The sequence below is a fragment of the Canis lupus genome, chromosome 26 (assembly GCF_011100685.1).
Source record: "Canis lupus familiaris isolate Mischka breed German Shepherd chromosome 26, alternate assembly UU_Cfam_GSD_1.0, whole genome shotgun sequence".
Taxonomy (NCBI): Eukaryota; Metazoa; Chordata; class Mammalia; order Carnivora; family Canidae; genus Canis; species Canis lupus.
In genome coordinates this window covers 33,966,322-33,978,757 of record NC_049247.1, presented here as the reverse complement: position 1 = coordinate 33,978,757, position 12,436 = coordinate 33,966,322, and positions in this window count along the sequence as shown.

Genomic DNA, 12,436 nt, shown 5'->3' with positions numbered 1-12,436 from the left:
GTTTCAAAGAATATGTAGTTAACTGGCACAAAATTCATCAAAATGCTAAAATATTTTAAATTATTGAATGAAAATGTATAAAATTGAAAAGAATTGTTATAAATATTGAAAAGTACTGGGGAAAACTCTAACTCTAATAATGAAATAAGAAATGTTTATTTCATTAATGAAACAATCTAATTAATATTAGATGACAATTCAAATATAGAACAAATATGCATTCATTTATTTACATCAGTCCATACTGATAAAAAAGAAACCATAAACTATTGAATCAATTAATAAATTGAGGAGAAGAGACAAATTTCCCTTTAAGAAGAAATCTAAATATGGGACGCCTGGGTGGCTCAGCGGTTGAGTATCTGCCTTTGGTTCAGGGCATGATCTCGGAGTCCTGGGATTGAGTCCCTACATCGGGCTCCCCACATGCAGCCTGCTTCTCCCTCTGCCTGTGTCTCTGCCTCTTTGTGGCTGTGTCTTTCATGAATAAATAAGTGAAATCTTAAACATTGAAAATTTAAGAAGAATTACAAATAGTTATGCACATACTCCATGCATCACTCAATTCTTTTTTTTTTTTTTTTTTAAGATTTGATTGATCGGTTAATCAACCAATTTGGTTTAGAGAGCGCACTCTAATCAACCAACTGGTTGATTTAAAGAGGGCACAAGTTGGGATAAGAGGCAGAAGGAGTGGGAATCTCAAGCAGAGTCCCCGCTGAGCACAAAGATCCACACAGGGCTGGATCGCGGGACCCTGAGATCACACCCTGAGCCAACATCAAGAGTCAAGCACTTAACTACCTGAGCCCCAGGCAACCCTCAACTCCTCAATCCTTAACTGTCCACCGTATGCAATGACTTCCTTCCAAAGACTACAGTATGGGCAGGGTAAAAAGGGAGAGACTCCACAGTGGAAAAATCTGAGAAACACTGCTTATGGCAGGGAATCAAGGTCAGTATCAATAGTCATATTTCGGGTTGGAAGTAGGTAGCCTGGTACTTTGTGACTACATATCTGCGTGGCCATGTGCAAATATCAGGTGTGTGTGTGACACGGGGCATGGAAAGAGTCCGGAATACATGGTGTAGATAACTTGAGAGGCAGCTTCTTCTTGCTCTGTTGCAAGTGCTGTGTACTCTCGGATAAACCATTTAACTCCTCTGGTTTCCAGTTTGCTGGGAACTATAAGAATCAAAGTACCCACCTAACTCTGTGATTCTATTAATTTATCTACAAGAAGATGTAGCCCTCAGAGAGATGAAAATCTACAACACTGAAAACAGAACAAATTGAGGAAGGGAGCTAAAGGCTGAGCTCATATTCTGAGGACCCTGGAGAAACTAAGTGGCTTTATGAAACAACAGAGTGGGGCCAAAGGATCACTTAAAATACTGAAGAATATGGATGTAGCCAAGGGCACCCTCCATCCCGAAGTAATCAGAATCTTCTGCTGTTCGCGTTTTACTTCAGTTTCTGGTTTTGACAGAAAGAAAGCATTTCTGCAAATCCCTCAACACTTCACCATCACCCATGGCACCAAATCCAAGTTCCTTGCATGTCATATATCCAACCTTCCTTGACCTCGCCCTTATCAGCAGTCCAGACCCAGGTCATCTCCCTTGGAAACTGATTTACAGTTAGCACAATTCTGAGCTGCCCTGTTTCCTGCACAATCTATTCTGTTAAACACTTGTCTGATTTTGAAAATCTCCTTTCTTCCCCTAGAATTTTATTCTGTCAAGAGCACTGAGCACCCTCACTTGCATCTCACAGAACGCATCCATCACTGTCCTCCACATTGCACGCACTGGCTAACTTCCCTCTGAGTATCCAGTGGAAGGGACCATGTCCTATTAATCTTTACATCTAAATCAGTGCCCAGCAGATGATGGTGATGGTGATGGTGATGATGATGATGATGCGGGGCAGGGGAGCTGCTGGTGGAGGTGGTGGTGGTAGTGAAAATTGAGAATGATTTTCTGTGACAGGTGCCTGCTCTTGTGTCATGCACTGAGTTTCAGTTTTGAATTAAAACCAGTTGTCCGACCCTAAATTTATGTTGCTGGTCTGTCGGACACAGATGTATGCCCAACAAATATTTATTATATTTGAACTAAGGGAGTTCGTTCTACAAAGTCTTATTTAAGTTTAAAAAAATAATGTAAGGGAAGTTTAGAAGGATCAAAGACAAAATGATGAATAGGACATGCTTGCTCAGCAGAATGGACAAATACCCTACCTACACACGGAGATGCCCCCTCTCCATCATGCTGTGACACATCATAAAATTATTTTCTAAAGCTCCCTGTCTTTCAAGTACTCACATTATTCAGCCTCTCTGTAATTACCCCAAATAAGAACCAACAAACACCGCAGAAGTCAAATGGACACCTTTTCTGTTTTCTCCTCCTTCCCTTATTCTCTAAAACTGTGCTTTCACTGAACTTCTCTTTCCTGTGCCCCACAAGCCAAATGCAACATACTTTGGTTTGTATCTTAAATTCCATTTTAATGGTGAAACTCGAGGAGACAGGTAAGGGAGAGTAGTTGAAAGCAAACAGGTGTCCTTAAGTCAGTAAAACATTCTTTTTTTTTTAATCTTTGTGCACCAAAGATAAAAACACCACTGATTCAGTATTCCTCAGGGGTAGTAAAAGGGACAGTATTCCTCGGCTTAATCCCAGGAGAGGAGCCTATTACCTTCTTGCGGAGAGAAACATTACACCAGAGTGATCGCTCCCTACCATCTCCTGTCATTATTTGATTTGGACTTATTCAAAATCCCCTTCATGCACTTGGACATAATTTAGTTTTCAAAAACAAACTGCAGCCATATCATAGTCACCTGGCTAACATGTCAGATGTGTGTTTCACATACGTTTTTCTCCCGGTTAGATGACCCCTAAACGTATGCACACACGATGTTCCAGGACAAGGTGTCGTGGATACGGTATAGACTCTAATCTTTGGAAGTTGCATCTCTTCACATCTGTACTGGGGCTTTATAAGGTTTAGGGTAATACATACAACATGTTTTTGGCTAACGACTCTAAAGGTTAGTGCCTGCAGGGTCGGATATGATGTAAACACACTTTGAAAGATACCGACTTGGACTTCTGCTAATGGTGGATTAAATAATTTGCATAAACCTATTTTCTGAGAATTAGTTCAAAAGCTAGACAAAATACTTAAAAAGAAAAAAAAAAAGTCTGCTTTGAAGGCCTCATAGAGTCAACAAAATAGAGAATTACCAGACTAGGATGTAGCAATAAGGAGGTATAATAGAAACCGAGGGAAATCAGCTGAGTGCTTTCTGATGCGTCAATCCTGAGGACACTTCCTGATTCCACAGAGACCATTGAATGGTTGAGGGTGAAGTGAGAAATGTACTTTGCCTGTGGATCCAGGGAGACAAAAAAAATTACAGCTCATAGCCTGATAAACAGGAACCCATGAACTCTTTACCTTCATCCACCAATCAGAAAGTTCACAAAGTAGAGAGAACTCGAAGAAAAAAGCCCTGCATATATCTAGTTTGCAGCTCAGCTGTTAATTCTTTCCATTGCAGAAATTGAGTTGATGTGATACTGGATTGTGAGTGTCCTCATTTTACTGGCAGAAGCAGACACAGTTCCTCTCTGCGGGTCTTCCTAATCTTCAAATTAACACGACAGTTGGTTTCACAACAATTACGTCACAGAGGCATACACAAATCAGGTGCGTGAGGCAAACACACAACATAACCAATAGAAACAGAGATAGTCAGAAATAGACCAACGGATACAAGTACTGGTCCTGGAAGCACGTCCTAATTCACCTCCTCCAAGATAACCTCCACGTCAGGGTTGGCTTTAGGAGGAAACCAAGTAGCAATTATTAGAACCACAAATGGCCCTAGAAAACCGACGTGAAGATGAGGTTGGAGTCGGGTGCCTTGCTGCCCAGCAGGAAATGGGGATCCCATCACTGGACACACAGCCATGAAGCAAGACAGACTGCCATGGAACAAGGTGGCTCGTGATGATCGAGTTCTCACTGGTGGTACAGAACTGAGGTGGGTACTAGTGGAAGGAAGCACCCAAGGGCGTGGCATATGGCAGATGTTTGGAGATTATGTGAGGATAGTAACTGCACAAACACAGACATGGGATGCTTCTTGGGGGGCAACTGGTGCTTTGAGACACACAATGACAGGCTGAGGATGGTTAATTATCCACTGAAGACTAGAGCCTCCTGGTAGCGTATAAAGAAGAGTTTATCTCCTGTGGCCAGAAAGCAAAGAAAGGTAAAGACCAGGACTAGGATTCAATCTTCAAACTCCAGAACTCCAGAGGGCATCACATTTGAAACCTAGACAGCCCACCCCACCAAGGGCAGGGCTCTGGCCGGGAAGAGGTGAAACTTTGACACTTGGTATGCAAACATTTGTCAATTTTATTTATTGATTTTACATTTGTCAATTTTAATCCTCTAGACCATCTGCATCATCTGAGCCTACATGGAAGTGGCAAATCCATCATGTCACTCAAGCAACCAAAGACTTTGGCGACAAATCCCTGTATACGAGAAATCAGATTTCTATACACAGTGTGTTCCTCTATGGGAGCCAAATGGAATAATAATAATTTTAAAAATCTACCTTTAAACACTCTTCATTATCAAAGTTGCAAGAGACTTTACAGGGAGAGCTACAGGAGACAGTGAAACGGTAACGATAACAGTGGGTTCACATGGCCGGTCTCTGTAGGGCTCACGCCTATTGAAGAGGACGCCGGGCACATTTGGCAATAGTATTTGAATTGCATGTTGTAAATCTCCAGTGGGCGATTTTGCTTTTTTACCAAGCATACGCAATGGAACTTTTCGTCAGTTAAAAGATGCTTGAGGCATCTACGGGAACGCTGCTCAGACCAGGGTGGCTGATGAATTCTACTCTTTCTTACGTTCGCTCATTCTTACGAGCATTAGTGATGTGAGGGAACTCAGCACCCTCTGTAAAATCATCTTCTGAGTCTCTGCATCCCAAGAGAGAACACAGAAACGCAAACACCTAGATTTCCTGCGGGTCCGATGCCCGCATGCAACCAGGCATCCACGGTTGTGCCATATGCACAGGAGAGACATCAATACAACAAGGCATGAAAGAGTAGTTATCTGCCCAGAGCTCATTCTGCTGAAGGTGGCAGTGGAAGCAGTTGTGACAAGGTTGGGAAGCAGCTGTGACAAGGTTTATAGAATCTACTGCCCAGGAGTCAGTGGGCAACCTGGCATTCTGTGTCCCTCAATAGTATTGTCTTCCTGTATAATCTTGTTAGTACGAAATCTATTATTTGCAACTCAGAACACAGAGAGACCCAATCTTTCTATTATTCTCGCAGGATCTACCTTGAATTCCTTTGCAGATGCCTGTTTTTCTTCTCTGCATGGGTCTCTAACTCTGGTTCACTCATCAGATGAAAGCGAACACTCAAAGCCTCTGCTGTCTAATGTTATAGTCGATAAACATGCGTAGCTTTTTTACATACGTAGCTTTTTTACATTGTTAGTTAACATTAAATAAAATAAAAATCAATTTCTTCTGTTGCATCAGACCCATTTTAAGAGCTGGATCCCCCCAAAAATAAATAAAAATAAAAATAAAAATAAATAAATAAAAATAAAAATAAAAAAATAAGAGCTGGATCCCCCATGTGGCTCCCACGTTTCGTATCTGACAGTGTAGACATAGGACGTTTCTATGAGTGAAGAAAGTTCTCTTGAACAACCCGCTCCCAGGCACGGACAACATGAGTAGGATGCACGTGCCTGTATTCAGATTAGAGAAGCCTTTCTTAATGGGTTGATTGATTCTGTTAACCGTCTCGAGTTATAACCTTGATACCATGTGATATTACGTTCATCCTTCACTCCATGATTCTATTTGATTTTGCTGGTTAAGGTTACAAGTGATCAAATTAGATGCAGAGCTCACTTCATTTCAGAGTAACAAAAATCAAATCTCATTAGCACTCATTACCAAACATTGAAGGCTTCCTCCGAGCAACCTCCTCATGAATGATATTATCCTCTATTAGTAAAATCTGAATGCTGACATAAAAAGACTCAGCCTTTTAGGAAAAGATGTTTGGCTTACGCTTAGGAGTTCAGTTTGGTGCAGAGATGCCTGAAATGCAGTGAGTAAGGCAGGCATTTGCTGTTTGTACCTGGCTACCACACTTCTCTCCCTTTTACTAAGGGTGCCCACATTTTGAAAATCTCCCCCTGATATATGCAACCTTGATGCTTCTGTCAATCACAAAGGTCTACCCACCTACCCTTGACCTAGTGCTTGACTTTGGAAACAAACAACTGGATTATGCTGCAGGAATGTATTTTTAGCAAAATTAAACCGAGTTAATTTACACAACAGCAGTTACCTGAGACAAATTCTCATCAGTTCCTCTTCTTTAGAACCCCAGAGCTGTCCTCATTTGGTCCTTCCTGCAATTTGACTGTTTAACCTTTCTTTGAAATGGCTGTATTTCTGCAAGCTTGTAGTGATTTTTTTTTTTTTAATTTGCTTCTAAGATAGTCAGTTGGTTTATGGGGAAGTATTTAGGGCAGGAAGGAACCCTAAATATCAATATCAGAATCTACTTGGAATGTGTACTCGACCTTCTGAGGTGCCACGCGTGCCTGAGAGCACTGTTCAGGCACTGTTGAAACATCTATCATGGCCCAGATGGGGACTCGGAACTCAGCTGCCCAGGAATGATTCAACCACCATGGTTCTCCCTACTTCTGCCAGAATATTGCTTTAATCTCCCCACAATGGTTAACTGTATTCAGAGTTAAATGTCCATCTGTGTGTGCTATGAAGATGTTGGCAAAGTGAACAGGGGAAAAGAAATGACTACTTTACATAAACTCAACCTTGTCAAATCTGTTGGAGATTTAAATAAATCATGCTGTAAACCTGATCAGTTTGGGGGAAAAATTCAAACAATAACAATATATATTTAACTCTTATCTTCTGTGTCACCATATAATTTAATATCTGTAAGCTAAGCATTTGATAATATATTTTCCTGAATGATTTTTTTCAAGGTTATTATCATAAGATGAATCTCTAAAACCTGATGATGGTTTATACTAATCACGATTCAGTAATAAAATTATAGGGCTTAGTTTCTAAGTAAATTTTACCAACAGCCTTGAATTGGTTCAGATACTGAAAAAAATCTTGGTATACCAACAATAATTCCACAAACTGCAAAGGGCTTAGAGCTTGACTAAATTGACTATGTGAAATAAGACCAAGAAAATAGGCATTCACTTAGATAAATAGAAATCAAGCATAATTATAAAGATTTGTTATGCTGATATTTAAACACTGGATAAGGAAGACCAATTGAGATTTGATTTAAAATACAACATCGAGGGCAGCTTGGTGGCTCAGCGGTTTAGCTCTGCCTTCAGCCCAGGATGTGATCCTGGAGACCCGGGATCGAGTCCCATGTCGGGTTCCCTGCGTTGAGCCTGCTTCTCCCTCTGCCTGTGTCTCTGCCTCTGTGTGTGTGTGTGTGCGTCTCTCATGAATAAATAAATAAAATATTTTTAAAAATAAAAATAAAAATAAATAAAATCAAACATCCAGGGCTCTTGAGTGGCTCAGTCAGTTAAGCATCTGACTCTTGGTTTCAGCTCAGGTCATGTTCTCAGGGTTCTGGGGTCAAGCCCCACACTCAACAGGGAGTCTTCTTAAGATTCTTTTCCTCCCTCTCCCTCTGTTAGTCCACCCCATTTGCTCTCTCTCTCTAATAAATACATCTTAAAAATAAATAAATAAATAAATAAATAAATAAATAATAAAACATTTATAAAATACACCTTCTATTTACTTATGCATGTAGACTAGCCTATAGCACTATTTGAATATAAATTAATAAGTGTAAAGTGTCTATTTTCTAAGTTTTTATTTAAAATCCAGTTAGTTAAAAAAAATAAATAATAAAATAAAATAAAATAAAATAAAATAAAATAAAATAAAATAAAATAAAATAAAATAAAATAAAATAAAATAAAATCCAGTTAGTTAACAAACAGTTTAACATTAGTTTCTGGTGGGCAGCCCGGGTGGCTCAGCGGTTTAGCTCCACCTTCAGCCCAAGGCATGATCCTGGAGACCAGGGATCGAGTCCCACGTATGGAACCTGCTTCTCCCTCTATCTGTGTCTCTGCCTCTCTCTCTCTCTCACTCTCTCTGTGACTCTCATGAATACATAAATAAATAAATAAATAAATCTTTAAAAAAATATTAGTTTCTGGTGTATAATACAGTGATTCCACGATTCTGTACATTGCTCAGTGCTCATCACCTGTTTCCCCCATTCCCCAACTCCCCTCTGGCGGCCATCAGTGTGTTTTTTATACTTAAGAGTCTGTTTTTTGGTCTCTCTCTCTCTCTCTCTCTCTCCTTCCCCCTATGGTTGTTTGTTTTGTTCCTTAAATTCCATATGTATAAATTCAGGCAAAGTCATGTCTCAAAATCTTTCTTATTGTTTCACACTACAAAAGGCAGAGGGTCTGAATTCTGCATATTAAATATTTGGTGGCATTAGGGCATCACAGCAGAAAGCCTGCTATGAACGTCAGCTGTTAAGTGTAAAACATCTAACAGGAAAAGTCACCCATCAGTCCAGTAACTGCGTCCTCCTCTTCCCTGTTTTATAAGAGTTACTTGAGGAACATAGAGAGGAATAGGAATTTAAGAACCTGAAATCAGTGAAACATCCAACCTGTCTTTATAGCCACATATTAAATTTGTTTTTTTTTTAATTTATCAGACATTCAGTTGCATTTCAAAGATTAAGCAAGTTTATTTAGGGAGACATTAAATGCACATTTTTAAGCATGCTCTACTCTTTGTAATATCCATGTTTGAACATTCTTCTAATATTTAGGAATATTTACCATTTTCTAATATTTACTATTTTTCTAATATTTACATCTGAAATAATTTAAACCCTTGTATTATAACTACAACCATAACTCAGTATAGTTTAATTATAACTTAGATGATTGTATAATACAGAATGTACAGTACAGTTATAACTTAGACATACTGTCTCAGAGAAACCAGACCTAAATGAGCCATGGATAACAAATGAAATACAAGTGTACACAGATGCTCAATGCTCCTAATGGTATTTTTTTCCTAATAGTCAAAACCGTGCTCATCAGTGATGTGGGGTGTCAAAAATCAGAAATGTTAGAAAATCTTCAGAAAGCAGGTGTAGCAAACATCCAGGTCCCAATACTGGGCTGCTGGTGCCTCGCTCTATTTGCTCATGAATCACCCACAACCTCAGATGCAGTCTCAACCCCCACTCATTTTCAATGTCACATTAGCAAGGGAGAAATCTAGTTAAATCTTTTAGCTATGGGTGCTTTGGAGGGGGCAGAGATAATTGTCATAGTGTCACACGGGGACCTGTTGCTTCCAGCACTTCTAGCTTTTTCTGTAAACATGTTAGATCATTATGAATAAGTCAATAACTTGCCCTTCTCACCTCTGAGTAGAGACACTATCGTTCAAAGTTCCTGATTGCTTCCAGTTCTTTTTATTTTTATCATTTTCAAAAATATCAAGAAAATATCATGTGATGCTGCCACAATAATCTGGCTGGAAAAAAAAAATCTAACAGCCTCGTACAATAAAAATAAGCTGATTTCTTATGTTGTCAGCTTGTGACAGCATAAGACCCAAATCTCTTCTCTGGCAGTCTGTTGCCTAATACCTGCTGCTTACCACTTCATTAAAGTCAAGTCTAGATGAACAGGCATTCTTCATACTGTTACAAATTCATTAGTGTCATAATCATTAAACCCAGTAAAGACTATCAGGGCTTACTATACACGGACAGATTGAAATCTAGGATGAATGAGCTTATATGAATGTATCATATCATGAAACTAAAAACAGAGGAAAAACAAACATCACACATGTTAAGTACACATCCCTCCAAGAATAACCCCCACACACACATGGGTGTACATAATTAATCACAAATGAATGTTAAATGATACCTATGTCTAGCAAACTCTACACATTTAAATTCACCAATGGTTAGTTATTCCAGACTGTATTACCTACTAAGCCTCAGAGACCATTATTTTCATTTAAATTCCACTAGTAGGCAAAATCTAAATGTCAAAACTTAGCATAGTGTTTAATGAGTGAATAAATATTAGAAACCACAGCTCTTGAAATCGTAGGTAAGTCATTATTAGGGGCTTACTACTTTCAGTTTCTGACATTTACTCCTTTTTATCGTATCAGTTTTATTTCTTACTAAATATCCTCCTGCTTTGAAGATAATATATTTAATAAAGAAGAAAAAAGTGTTTTTTTTTTCTCTTTGAGGTTTACTTAAACACAAGCATCACTTTTACAATATGCCCTCCAAAGCAATTGGACTAAATCGTATTGATGTTTTATTAAACCCTAAATGCAATTTAGCAGAACCAAAGTATAATCCAATTATGTGGGAAATATACAGATGTGGTTACTGTCCACTAAAAATACATCATGTAACCTTTTGGGAATCCAAGAAAGAGAAATGCCTCAAAAACTTGATAATAAATAGCCAACAGAGTCTTGGGCAGAATAGTAATCCTAGAAATAATCTGATTTAATGTCATTATATTTTTATCCTAACAAGATTAAGGACTTCATATACTGAGGTTTTATTGCAATTTCCGTCTATAGGATCTCAACACAATGAAATTATTTTATCAACTGACATTTTAATTCAAGGAATGATTTGTCAAACTGGTGACAAAATTGACTGGTCCCAGCTTAAGTCGTCTGGGATCTAGGAGCACAGTGCATTTGGACAAGACTGCATCCATGCTATCAAAAGAGTAAAAAATGAAAATTCAATAGCAGCTTATTTCTGCAGGCCTAAGACCTCAATCTAGCCTGTAATTAAATATTAGGGCAAGGGCTTTCTACTGATATTTGCAAAGCATCTGCATGGAGGTAAGCACAGACAGTCCAGTGTATGTGCAAGAGAAGAGCAGCTTACAACAAGGGACAATTCATGAGAGGGCACTTCACAGAATGCTTCCATTTTTAGTTCATACTAAAGGGACTGCAGAAAAAAAAAAAACACAAACAAAAAACACAAACAAACAAAAAAAGGTGTTGGGGAGAACACAAAATATTCCCACAGTAGGATTTCCCCCTAAAAGAAGGCTGATATTGTTGTGTTATGTTTGGCTTGCTATATTTTGTAGTTGTTTCCTATGTCCCTTGCAGGTGGGGGGAGGTGAGGCCACCACAGGGCATGGTGAGGAACAGGAGGATCCAAATTTAAGAACAGAAGGAGACTAAGCACAGAGTGAGAGACACAAATATTCAAAGGAGGTCTCTAGGACGAAAAACAAAAACAAGGAAGTGGGAGAAATGCATTTCAAGATAAATTTTAATTGTATGTTGTACAGAGTATGATATAAATCCTTTTCTCAACCTTTTTGTTCAAACTTCATTAAAATATCAATTTCTGGTTGATGAGTTGGATTTGTTTAGGGAGATACCAAGAAGGATGACTTAGGTTGGTTGCTATGGAAACAGACGTCCTTATAGCTATTTGCATGCAAATGTTTCAGAATTAGCACCTGTGAGTTGTCTCACCTTGTTGCAAGTGTTGGAAATCTTTACTTAACACCTCCTACCTCACTGCCCCACCACCACTAGACCAGTCATTGGGTGTTGCTGGTGTGGGTGTGAGTGTGAACTTGATCATAGCAGTTCTCTTCAGTGGAAGGCAGTTTCTAAACTGGGATTCAAGTCAAGAGATGGGAGTGGTCAACACTGCTGATGCTTCAGGGGAATGGAAGTGTGATCTTGTTGATGGTTTCCTTGGCTGTAAAGAAGCTTTTAAGTTGGATGTAGTTCTACTTGTTGATTTTTGCATTGTTTGAGAGTTTGGTATCATAACTAAAAATGTCACTGCCAAGACCAATGTCAAAGAACTTCTACATGTTTTCTTTTAGGCATTTTATGGTACCGGGAAATAAATTTAAGTCTTTGATCCATATAGACTTAATATTCGTGAGTGATGTAAGACAGAGGTCCAATTTCATTTTTCTACATGTGGCTACTCAGTTTTTTCAAACCATTTGTTGAAGAGATTATCCATTATGCATTGGGCGCTCTTGACTCCCTCATCAAATATTAGTTGATGCAGTGGTTTATGTATGCAGTGGTTTAATTCTGGGCTCTCTCTTGTGTTCCATTGATCAATTAAACAATGTAACTGTCTATCCATGAATGAATGGATAAAGAAGATACAGGATGTGTGCATGCGTGCAAAATGAAATATTCAGCTATGAGAAAGGAGGGAGTCTTGTCTGTGAATGAAACTAGAGATTATTATCCTAAGCAAA